The sequence below is a fragment of the Mauremys reevesii genome, linkage group 2, assembly GCF_016161935.1.
Source record: "Mauremys reevesii isolate NIE-2019 linkage group 2, ASM1616193v1, whole genome shotgun sequence".
Classification (NCBI taxonomy): domain Eukaryota; kingdom Metazoa; phylum Chordata; order Testudines; family Geoemydidae; genus Mauremys; species Mauremys reevesii.
In genome coordinates, this window is record NC_052624.1 from 165,501,975 (window position 1) to 165,514,686 (window position 12,712).

The window sequence follows — 12,712 nt, forward strand, 5'->3', positions numbered from 1 at the left end:
CTCTAATTGTTGGTATCTATGGGGAGGTTAATGGATGTAGGTGGGAACTCTGTGTTTTAGGGCGATGAAAGAAGAAAAATTTGCAATGGGAGATGGGACCTTGTTAATTACCGGCAAAGGCAGGGCTGTAGCACACTTCTGCTGGTCTCCACTTCATCACCTACAATCTCTTAGACTTTGTCTACATTAGGAATTTTCCTGGACACCAGCAATTGTTACCCAGCCATTGACTGTCCTGGTGCAAAGCCTAAATATGGAAAGGGAACTTACTCTTGCTTGAAGTCACAACTTGCCTTGTCGGCTAGGGGTTTGCATTGGTGAAGCAGTGACTAGGCATCAAAAACTAAGGTCATCAAGTGTAGGGGGATGTCAACCAAGCAACATCAAAATGTAATGTGTCTTCTTTCTTCTTTGCCATTCATTCATGCACAATATTTTTTCACTCACTACAAGACAAAGGTACCCCTCAAGGGAACCCCAAATCAACTCATTTGACCCCACACAGAGTCAGTGGTATGTGTAGAGTTTTAGGGTTACTGGGGTGGCTGTCCAAATATCCAAAGAATGGTTTCATAAAGATCCAGGGGAGTGTGAATGAAATGTATTTCTGCCAGACCACCGGGAAAGGTATATTTTATACAAAAAAGGTAGGAAAAGATAGTTTGGGTCAAAGGGAAATGGTAATTGCTGATCTTTTCAAAAGTCCTTCTCAAGGTTCCAGAAAGAGAACTCGATTCTCTCCCAGTGTTCAAAGCACCCTTGCTGGGCTGGACCAACAGAGGATCACAGTTTGAAGTTGAAATGAGAGATGGTATGTCTGCTGCTCTTTGAAGCACGGAATAAGAAGTAGCAGCATTTAAGAAGCTTGGAAAGGACTTTTTTAAAATACATACTTTTTGCAGAAAAAAATGGTTGAAGTTGAATGAAAACTGGAAAAAGATGTTGAGTTCAATGCTACATTTTAACATTGACTTCTTCTTCCCTCATTATCCCTCCGACCCAGTAAGGAGAATCTAGGACTGGACTGCTTGAGGATTTAAATAAATTACGACACTGATCACTGTGTTTTTACCATTTGTTAATAAGAGACAATGATAAAATATTAGTCTTTCAAAAAATGGATTTATAAAATATGAGCCCGCTTCTGACCTCACTTGGGCCTTGATCCAGCAGAACACTTGAATGCACTCTTAATTTGAACACAAAAGTAGTTTAATGGATTTCAAACTAGTTTAAAGTTAAGCACATGCTTAAGTTCTTTGCTGGATCAAAGCGGTATAATGGTTTATACCTGTGTAACTATATTGACTTCCTATTTTACACCAGTGTAAGTGAGATCAGAAATGGAACCCATATTTTTTCCCACCTAAATGAATATTTGTTAAAACTCAGGTTTGTAGGCAGTAGCATAAGAACATAGGAACGACCATATTGGGTCAGACCTAAGGTCCTTCTAGCCCAGTATCCTGTCTTCTGACAATGTCCAATGCCAGGTGCCCCAGAGGGAATGAACAGAACAGGTAGTCATAAAGTGATACATTCCCTGTCGCCCATTCCCGGCTTCTGGCAAACAGAGGCTAGGCACACCATCCCTTCTCATCCTGGCTCAGAGCCAGTGATGGACCTATCCTCCATGAATTTATCTAGTTCTTTTTTTAACCTTGTTATAGTCTTGGCCTTCATAACTTCCTCTGGCAAGGAGTTCCACAGGTTGACTGTATGTTGTGTGAAAAAATACTTCCTTTTGTTTGTTTTAAACCTGCTGCCTATTAATTTCATTTGGTGGCCCCTAGTTCTTGTGCTATGAGAACGAGTAAATAACACTTCCTTATTTACTTTATCCACACCAGTCATGATTTTATAGAGCTCAATCATATCCCCCCTTAGTCGTCTCTTTTCCAAGATGAAAAGTCCAAGTCTTATTAATCTCCGCATATGGCAGCTGTTCCATATCCCTAATAATTTTTGTTGCCCTTTTCTGAACCTTTCCCAATTCCAATATATCTTTTTTTGAGATGGGGTGACCACATCTGCATGCAGTATTCAAGATGTGGGCGTACCATGGATTTATATAGAGGCAATATGATATGTTCTGTCTTATTATCTATCTCTTTCTTAATGATTCCCAACATTCTGTTCACTTTTTTGACTGCCACTCCACATTGAGTGAGTGTTTTCAGAGAACTATCCACAATGACGCCAAGACCCCTTTCTTGAGTGGTAACAGCTAATTTAGACCTCATCATTTTATATATATATATAGTTGGGATTACATTTTCCAATGTGCATTACTTTACATTTATCAACACTGAATTTTATCTGCCATTTTGTTGCCCAGTCACCCAGTTTTGTGAGATTCCTTTGGAGCTCTTCGCAGTCTGCCTGGGACTTAACTATCTTGAGTAGTTTTGTATCATCTGCAAATTTTGCCACCTCACTGTTGACCCCTTTTTCCAGATAATTTATGAATATGTTAAATAAGACTGGACCCTGCACAGACCCCTGAGGGACACCACTATTTACCTCTCTCCATTCTGAAAGCTGACCATTTATTCCTACCCTTTGTTTTCTATCTTTTAACCAGTTACCAATCCATGCAAGAACCTTCCCTCTTATCCCATGACTGCTTACTTTGCTTAAGAGCCACTACTGTGGGACCTTGTCAAAGGCTTTCTGAAAATCTAAATACACTATATCCACTGGGTTCCCCTTGTCCACATGCTTGTTGACCCCTTCAAAAATTCTAGTAGATTAGTGAGGCATGATTTCCCTTTATAAAAACCATGTTGATTATTCCCCAACAAATTATGTGAATCTATGTGTCTGATAATTTTGTTCTTTACTATAGTTTCAGCCAGTTTGCCTGGTTCTGAAGTCAGGCTTACCAGTCTGTAATTTCTGGAGTCACCTCTGGAGCCATTTTTAAAAATTGGCATCACATTAGCTATCCTCATTTGGTTCAGAAGCTGATTTAAATGATAGGTTACAAACCACAGTTAGTAGTCCTGCAATTTCACATTTGAGTTCTTTCAGAACTCTTGGGTGAATACTATCTGTTCCTGGTAAACAGAAAGGCATTATACTCACAAATGGGCATCAATATGAAATTATTCAAATTATAATAAATACAAATATGCCTAACTCTCACTCATACTGATGTATATAGGAGTAACTACTTTGAAGTCAATGGAGTTATGTCATTCAAAACTGGGACGAGAGAAGAATCAAGCCCAACAATGACAAATATTTATTGAGGGCCATGTTAAAAATCCCTCTTCAGCAAATAACATGGACTGAGCTACTATCTTCCGTAAAATCTTGGGGCCAAATTCCACCCTCCGTTACACTGTGGAAATTGATGCAGTGGCATGGATATTTGTGAAGGGAGAATTTCTTCCTGTTTCTATTATAAATGTTTCCATTTGCTGTCATAGCTGTGTAACTCTCACCATGGAGGGCTTACATGTTACTGCTGTCTGCATTATTTACGACTTATTATGAATATATAGAGGAATTCAATTTGCAACATTAGTGAGTCCTTAGCTTCAGACCCAACTCCCCCGCACCACCACAAACAAAACAACCCACCATCAGCATTCTCAATATGATCTTCAAATCTGTACAAGAGTGGGGAGAAGAGTCAAAATGGCTTTGCTTTAGCAGTTCTCCTCACAAAGAACTGCATAGAAGAACATCTTTGTCCTTGCCTTCTAAGCTGAACTCCACTGCATCACATCATAATACTGAAGGATTTACTGGAAAGGCATACGGTTTCAATTAGAACAATCGGCCCCAATCCATGTCAAACAGGAACACAATGTGAAATTGCCTCCACTAGGATTCAAAAGCCTGTTACAAAAAAACAAAAACAAAAAAAGGTGTTGGTACATTATTTTAAAATCAAACACAGTGATCTTCCACTTGTATTGACTTAGGTGGTTTCTGTTTGTTTTGCTGCATTTCATTGTATGTTACAGTTAGGCTTGAAAGACCTAGAGTTTTATCATTTCAACAGATAGCATTGATGTTTATAAAGATTTTTAAAATTTGTATCTATTTACATTTTCACAGTTGTGCAAAATTATGGGTTTTACATATTTGTTTTGATTGGTATCTATTTAAATTTTCATAGCTGCAGGAAATCATGGGGAGGATCTGGCAATGGGGGGGTTGGACAATAATTATTTAATGACAGTAGATGTTGAGATTCAAAATGTTAAAGCGTAAAAACACAAACTGGCAACATCACATTTCAAAATATACAAAGTAAATATCCTTAAACCAAATTCTAACAGGTTCTCAAGCAACATTTTTTTTACTTTGCTTGTCTGTACATCTTAACTATGATCAATGGAAATATCTTTTAATCAGTTTGTGTGTGAATGGTGATATCAGTGTTTACAGACAAATATTTAATCCTTCCAAACCTACTCCCACTAATGAGTATTTCAGGGTCCTTCCATGCACAGCCCTTTAGCCTTTTAAACGGCAATTCTGTTATGGGGCAAGACCATCATTTGTCCTGCATACAGGGACCAAGGGAGATAAAGTGCTACCCACATCATGGGAACAGCACAGGGAGAAGAGCAGTTTCCATGGGAACACACAGGCGCACTGGCAGTGGGAGTGCAGGAGTAAAAGAATAGGCAAAGCCTTGACCTTGTGCCACACTGTGCATCACCATCTAATGTGCCTGACAGCAGAATGGAGCCAACATGGATGGGGAGGTAATCTGCTACTGGTTTGGACCAATAACTGATAATCTCCCTACACAAGCAACAGGGAAAGACCAAGAAAGGAATTGTGCCTCCAATTCACAATTTCCTCTCTGGTCTACTGGGACACCACAGCTGGACACTTGTCCTAAATTAGGATGGATTGCATTGGTACCGCTAGCCCACAGTGAGGGAGCATTGAATCAGGATTTTTGCTGATAACAGTTTTAAAAGCTGTCAATTAAAGCTGGTTCTGAATTCCTCAAGAGTCACCAGGCCTGAATTTCTCTTCCATGATTACAGTGAGCTCCACCTGCTCAGCACTGACAGTTTTTGCACTGGGGCTTGATCCAAAGCCTCTTTCCACTAACTTCAGTGGGCTTGGGATCAGGCCCTATAATTTTTATTGAGATGGGTTAAATTGCCTGAACTAAACTCCTACACTAAAACTTGTCTTCTAGTTGATACTGTGTGAAAATAGTGGCATTGTTTTAATGTCAATGACAGCCAACAATAGGAATTGCCATTCTGGATCCAACCAATGGGCTATACAGGCAAGAATCTCATCTCAGATAGCAGCCAGTGCCCGATGCTTCAGAAGAAGGTGTAAAAAATCCTGTAGCAGACAATTATGCACTGACATCCCACTGCGGAACACGTCTTCTAAACCCCAGGCAGTAAATGACTGGCTTATGTCCTTGAAGCATGAGGGCTGATTTCCCTTATGAATCTTTACTCTAGCTAGGGGAACTGCAGGTATTTTTATTAGTTAAATGTAAGGTCAAATCTCTTTTTCAATGCTACTCAGCTCATTGCCTGTGTTGTAAGCTCTTTTACACTGCAAGCTTTTTGGTGCGGGGACTGCACCTTCTTTTATGTTTAGAATGTATCTAGCAGGTGGGGGAGTACTGCTGGAAAGACAACAACAACACAAGGTATCTAGTAGCAGTATGATACAAAGGTTAATTCTGTGTTATGTAAGAATTTTTTCTTCTTTTTATGAGTATTCAGTGTATTGATTTGTTATCTCTTTGGGTCTCATCTTGTCCTTGAACATGAAAAAGGGAGAATATCACACAGGAAAACCTTGGCTTCATGTGGGATTTCCAGCCCTCTTGGGAAGCAGAAATCTGAGGACACAGATGGAAAATCTAAAAGTCTTGAGAGGCAGTGCCATTACCGCTGAGAAATCTCTTACCATCTTTCACAAGGGCTGTCCAGAGGGAATATGCTGGATTGGTCCTATTAGGAAGATATTTGAGTTTGCATTAGATTGGTTAAGGCAAGCACAGTCAGAACCCTGCGTCTTTCAAGCTACAAATAGTAAGATTATTTTCAGCACACACAGTGACTCTGCAAATCCCAGGAGCTGATTAACTCATTGATAATGCCCCGGGCTAACTCGTCAATGTCAGTTATACATATCCTGGTAACTCATTCAAATGTCTAGGGCTTTCTTATGAAGTCCAGCACTTCATAAAAATGTTGGTGAGCGCAGACAGTAAAAATTAGTCTGTAGCAAATGCATTAAGTATTTTGAGCAGAAGACATATAACAATGCAGTTTGAGACCTTGGATGTAATGCATTTTTTCTAGTCTTTTAGAAAAAATCATGGAAATTAGAGATCAAAAGAAAACTTACATCTTCTACTCCATCCTTCAACCTATGCAAGATTGTTCCATATTGTGTTTATAACCTAAAACACACAAGCACACAGTTTTAAACAATCCAGGTAATGGATTTCTACAATGTCTCTTTGGAAGCTATTCTACAGCCTAATAGATCTACTGTTTAATTTTTTTCTTGATATTCAGCCTAAATGTTCCTTTATCTAATTTTATTCCAGTACTACTGGTTACATCTTCTTTACTACACTAAATAATTCCTCACCCTCCTTGGTGTACTTGATTATCCTAACTCATTTTAAATACCTGGCACCAATCCCTACAGCATCTCTCTACATTTTCCCCCAACTCAGTATATTGTAATTTATTTATATACATTAGCCTTTGTGAATCGTGGGTGACTCAGCCAGTTCTCACTCTATGAAACAGTGTTAACTTCAACTGGAATTACTTTTAAAGTAAGATGCTGTGGGATATTTACAAATTTTTCACAAAAGATCATATATTTTGCACCCACTACATTCCCTTCACGCGCTAATTCTGAAATTCCATCCAAGAAAGAGATCAACTTTGGCTGGCATGATTTATTCCTCATTATTTCTGTAAGATCAGAAACTATAAAATGTAAAGCTGGTTTCAGTTTTCTGTTGGGAATCCTTTTGTACCATTCAGGTATGCGTTCTGCTTCTTCACAAACTCAACTCAGTTTTAAACAAGAGATTCCTGAGAAAACTAATCCAAGCGTGACTAAAGCGTGACTAAATCCTTGTCCCTGATACATCTCAAGCCTGGTTAAAAATTAGACTTCCCTTAGTAGTTCTGGAGACAGAGAAAAGTCATGTCACAGCATGGGGTAGTACATCTTATATTGGTTTTAACTGATTCCTTAATTAAGTTTCCCTTTTGTGTTTCACAGCATGTAGTTTGTTTGGAAGGTATGGGGGTTGCTTTTTCTTGTTTAAAAGAAGTCTGCCTTAAAGGACCAAATTTTATTGATGTCACTGGGAGTCTAGCCTAGTGAAAGATTGAGCAAGGATGGCAGGATATGGCCCTAAGTCAACTTGGATATTCCACTGAACATGGTAGAGAAAATAACAAAAGCTATGAATCAGAAATTAGAAAGATCTACATCCAGTGTTGGAATTCTGCCAAGGCCCACCAGGGTTGATGCTAAGTAAATCAAGCAGAAGCCCTGATACTTCTGATGATGTTATGTTGCACTGAACAATAGTGCCCTTCTTCCCCATCCCAATGAAGTCCCAGCACTGTGTGCCTCCAGTATCACACTGATTAGCGAGAAGGGACAGTATCAAATTCCAGGGATTAGTGTCTGCAGATTAGACGCTCAGATGGCTTGAAAAATATGCTTTATCAGTCATTAGAAAAACATCCACAACTTTGATCCTTTGGTTTTATTACGGAGTCCTGTTTCTTTTGGCATGTGCTTGTGGTATCAGATGGCACAATACTGATGAACGTTCAAAGGCCATATACTGTCACTTGCACTTTGCAAACCAAGAACAAAAACCCAAATGGCCTGTGATGCATTTTAGGCTTGATGCACTTGCAAGCTGAACCTGCAGGTTTCTTGGCTCGATCACATATTGATTGAGAAAATATATGTTACTGGGCTTTGAAAGTCTGCCTCTGTGGTGGTGGAAGGACCATAGGAGTGTGTAGGGGAGGTTCCTTCCCCTTTCCCTTCTTCAGTTTAAAAAATGCCTGTAACATAGTAAGCAGTCATTAATAGAGACCACATTCATCATCTTTAGAAATGAGCAATTGCTGGCTTAGTAAAGCTCCTGTTGACATTTTGCCACCACTTTCTGCTGCCAGTAAAATTTGATGAAGCAAAGATCTAACAAACAGGCAAACGTCAGTGGATTATTCAGCATCAAGCTTTGCATTACAGCATGTGAAGAAAGGATTAGAGAAGTACTTTTTAGTTATAGAGAACTCTGAGCTCTGGATTAAAGCGCAAAAGAGCTGGCAGGAAGGATTCTGTAGCTATAGAATTTACTGGTAACCTGTCCCTAGAGTTTTAATTTCAATACAGAATATTTTTAATCCCTTGTTTGCCATTGGTGGTGCTATTGGATTAGCATGACCACCAGGCTGTGACTATTTATACACAAATTAGGCAAATTATGTCTTTAATAGGGAAAAAGTTACATGGCTGCTGGTTATTAGAAAGGGTTTATCACTTTGAACCCTGCTCCTTCTGTGCATCTCTACTAAGTTTAAAAGATCATGGGGTGGAGGGAGACCCTCCCTTTTGCTTAAAACCAGCTACTGAGAATGTCTGTCCATTATCTGCCACAGCAAGAGCTTCATGTGGAAAGTAAAAATAACTTTGATATAGTAAGTATGTCTACATTGGGCTAACATTTTGTTGGTTTGGAAAATAGAGACCAAATGTTCAGCTTGTGTAAATCACCATAACACCACTCACAAATTTATTCTGGTTTAAATTGACCACAGAACAGAGGTAACTGATAGACAGGAAAGGGATCCTACCAAAAAGACAACATGCATCCTTTAGAATTTTCTTTCTGCTTCACTTCCCTGCTTTGCTACTGTATTTTTTTCAAATATCTCCTTTTCATACACCCATCTAGCTATCTCAAAGTAATTGCTGTTTGCTTCCAATACTTTAGACTTAGATTGGTGGAGACTAGAATAAGATTTCAGTTTATGGGCTGTGATCTGGATCTCTTCTTGGTCGAAGGAAGATAGCTCTACTAGAACTTCCTGCCCCCATTCAAATTGAGAGGGACTGCCACAGATGGACAATTGAGTAGTGTCTTGAAATGATCTTTCCATCGATGCAACTGATTCAATAGACTCTGTCCGATGCTACCATCTTGCTTCTTCGCTGGACAAGCTGGTGCCGCCTTCCCCTGCAAACACTTCAAAGCTGAACAGAGGTTGCAGAGATCATAACTGGTGCCACCCTACTCTACACAGGCTGCCTAAGTTGACCACCAGGATTCCTTATCTTTCTTACAGAATGACTTGATAAAGTTCCAAGGTTGAATCTATTCAGCCTTTGCTTTTGCTCTCAACAAATGTGTCTTTGAAGACTAAAACTGTAGTCTCGCCTTTTACTTAGCGCCAACTGCTGAAGCATTTCTTCACTGATCCATGGTTGACATTTGAAGGACTCACTCATCACGTTCGGGTCCTCACCCAGCACTGAACTGACAGTGGTCAGCACTGATGACTTGAAACAGCAATATTCCTTTATCCAAGGAAGTGAGACTTCAATCTGTAATGCTTTAATGGCCTTAAGTAGTTCAGAACAGAAAGCTGTGGAATACCGTGTTTTTAATAAGACCTTTTGTTTGGAACGGACTAATTTCAAACCATTACCTGGCTGTCTTCTAAGTCGGAGGAGCATTTTTGTCAGCAGAAGCTGATGGTCACTGTCAAACTCATACATCAGAGACCACTGACCACCAACCATTGTTAATCAGGACTTGATCAATAACAGTCCTAGTGAAACCATCTGGGCTATACAAGGTCTGCTTGTGAATCTTTGGGTGATAGACGAGCGATTCAGTGATCACCATGTAATTGGCAGCTGCAAATTCCAGTTGTCACTGCCCGTTCCTGTTCTTTTTGCCCCATACCAAACTTCCAGAAAGTACTTGTCCAGGATTCTTTATCGTGTCAGTGACAGATACAGGGCATGATTTCCTATCTCCACAGGAGTTCAGTACAGCTGTGTTCTATTAACACTGTTGTTCAATATTGGCATAGATTGGTTGATTTATAAGCTTGAGGAGGCAGCTGTCAGTGGCATTGAACTGAACATCATTCTGCTTTGACATCATGACATTGTCTTGTTGGCTCTTTGGTGAATTGCTACACCTGACGGCCAGTCTGGTCAGGCAAGAAGCTGCACATATTGGTCTGGTTATTAATCAAGATAAAACAGTCCCTGGCCATTACCATCAAGCAGCCTCCAGCTCCAGATTACAAACAGCTATAATTACAAACAACTGTCTTAGTCTGTCCAGGTGGGACACTGAACAGGTGGCACTTGTCAAATATTTTGGCAGTGTCATAGATGGTACTGGAGGTAGCTTGAAAGATGTGGACACTCATATAGCAGCAGCAGCTGCCATGTTTCAGGCCTTTCAGCATCCTTTGTAGGGATATCTTCACATCAAACTTTCTACGAAGCTGCAGATCTATAGAACCACAGTTATACCAAGTTCGGAAATGAGAATATTCAAAACTGAACCGAGAAACTGCCTCTTTCAGCAGTGGTTTGGTTTCAGTGGCTTTCTTGGTACGGATATATTATTAGAATGGAAGGCCAACATATTCCAAAGCATGTGTACCAAGCAATGCCACTACATGGCTGGGGATCACATGAGGGTGAAATGTTTTGGTGGAATGACAAGATTTCCAGAGATGGATATAAACTAAATATATAACAAATCCACCTTATGCACCTTGCCAGAGACTGACACAGGTGGTGTTTGGTGCTTAATTTGCAAGGAGGTCATATCCCTTTGTGATTTGCCATGATGATGATGATGAAGCAGCAGCAACTAGAATGGAATAAGGAGCCAATCTCACCTGTGCACCTTGCATGAAAAGTAGCAACAATTGCAATGCAGGTACCACCTCCAAAATGTGCTTAGTGGCAGGATGAAGTTCTGCTCCTGCTCTGTCTACACAGACTGTTTGGAGACCTTCAGTTGTTAAATGCCACCATGTAGTTTATTTACATTGCTCTTCCCACCATCTTTACTGATCCATACACCACAGCATTTACAACATGTGTTCCTCCTCAGACTTCTACAAAGAAGAAGAGGAGAGGGCAGAGATACCTCCACTCAGAGATCCTTCTTGGTTGTAGCTTCACAAGCCTGCCTCTCCCTCCAGCACTTCCTTCCTGTCCTTTCTTCTACATTCTGTGCTAATTAGCGCTTTAGTCTTTCCCAGACCATTCTAATCTGCTGATTAGGCACAGTCAGCCCCTTCCCAGGGGGAATTAATTGGTGGTTATATGATCAGAATGATCAGCCATTGATTCCCAGCATTCTGTAACAACCCTCCCATGGGAGCATCTCATTGGAAGGAAATGGAGGCGGGTGAAACTATGATTCTGCCCCTCTGCACCACCCATTAGAGCTGGCTGGCCACATGGAATGGGAGTATGCCGCAGTCTTTAAAGGGGCACAGCAGATTGCGCTTCCCCAGTACACCATGTCACTCCTGGAGTCTCACATATGTTTATAATCACATATAATCACATATGTTTCATATGTAATCATATATAATCATATATAATCATAATCATATATAATCACATAATCACATATTATAATCACATAATTATCACATATTATAATCACATAATCACATATGTTTATAATCCAGAAAATAGTCTGCCCTTTCCTCATTTTCAGAATATGCCCTTTCGCTTCATAGTTTTGTGCCCCTCGTTGTGAGCAGAATATCTCATGCTAATCTACTCAACCTTTTCTGGAATGAATGGCTTTGATTCAGTCACCTCAGTATAAGGAAAATAAGGGGTTAACCTCAATCTAAGCTTTTCTTGATACAAGTTCCTTAAAATCAAATATCACCATAATTATTTCATACTACAACATACCTAAGGCAATAATATTGTATATATTCTATAGCAACAATATTTCATACTCCTCTTAAAATCCTCCATTGATATATCTTTTTTCCAAAAACTTACAGCTATTCCATGGGTTGATAGCTTCCAAGATCTTTCATCATAAGCTCCTAGGGGCCAAATAATGCTCTCAGATATTTGTCTGCTTCTCCACTGGTGTCAATAAATTGCAACTGCATCCCACAGAATGATCTGTATGCACCACAGAGCAGAATTTGGCTCTAACATTCCTTTCCAGAGTATATGGCTTTATTTTGCATAAGGTGATTTTGCTATTTCAGTTTGTTGCCCCCATCATTTATACTTTACATCTGATTAAGCTAAATTTTGATTTACTGGTCCTTCACCAAAACATTCAAATCTCTTTGAATCTAATTGCACTGTCCTTCATTGTTTCCCAGAGCAGCAGAGTTGCTATCATCAACAAACTGGCATCTAAGCTGAAGAGTTCAGAGCCAAACTTCTCCAGAGTCTCACAATAGATGCCAACTATGATATTTACATCTAGATTAGAACTTGTCCAAAGTTTGATTGATAGGATCCAGGATTATGATTTTGGTCCGTCTTTACGGATACTATTTTGAAAACTTTAAGGGTCCTTTTAATTTTGTTTTTCTCTCTACAGTTAACATTAACCTATACCACAAGGTAAGTTGTTTACTCTTCTATCATAGAGCTCGTTTCTGAACTATGATACTAAGTTGTCATG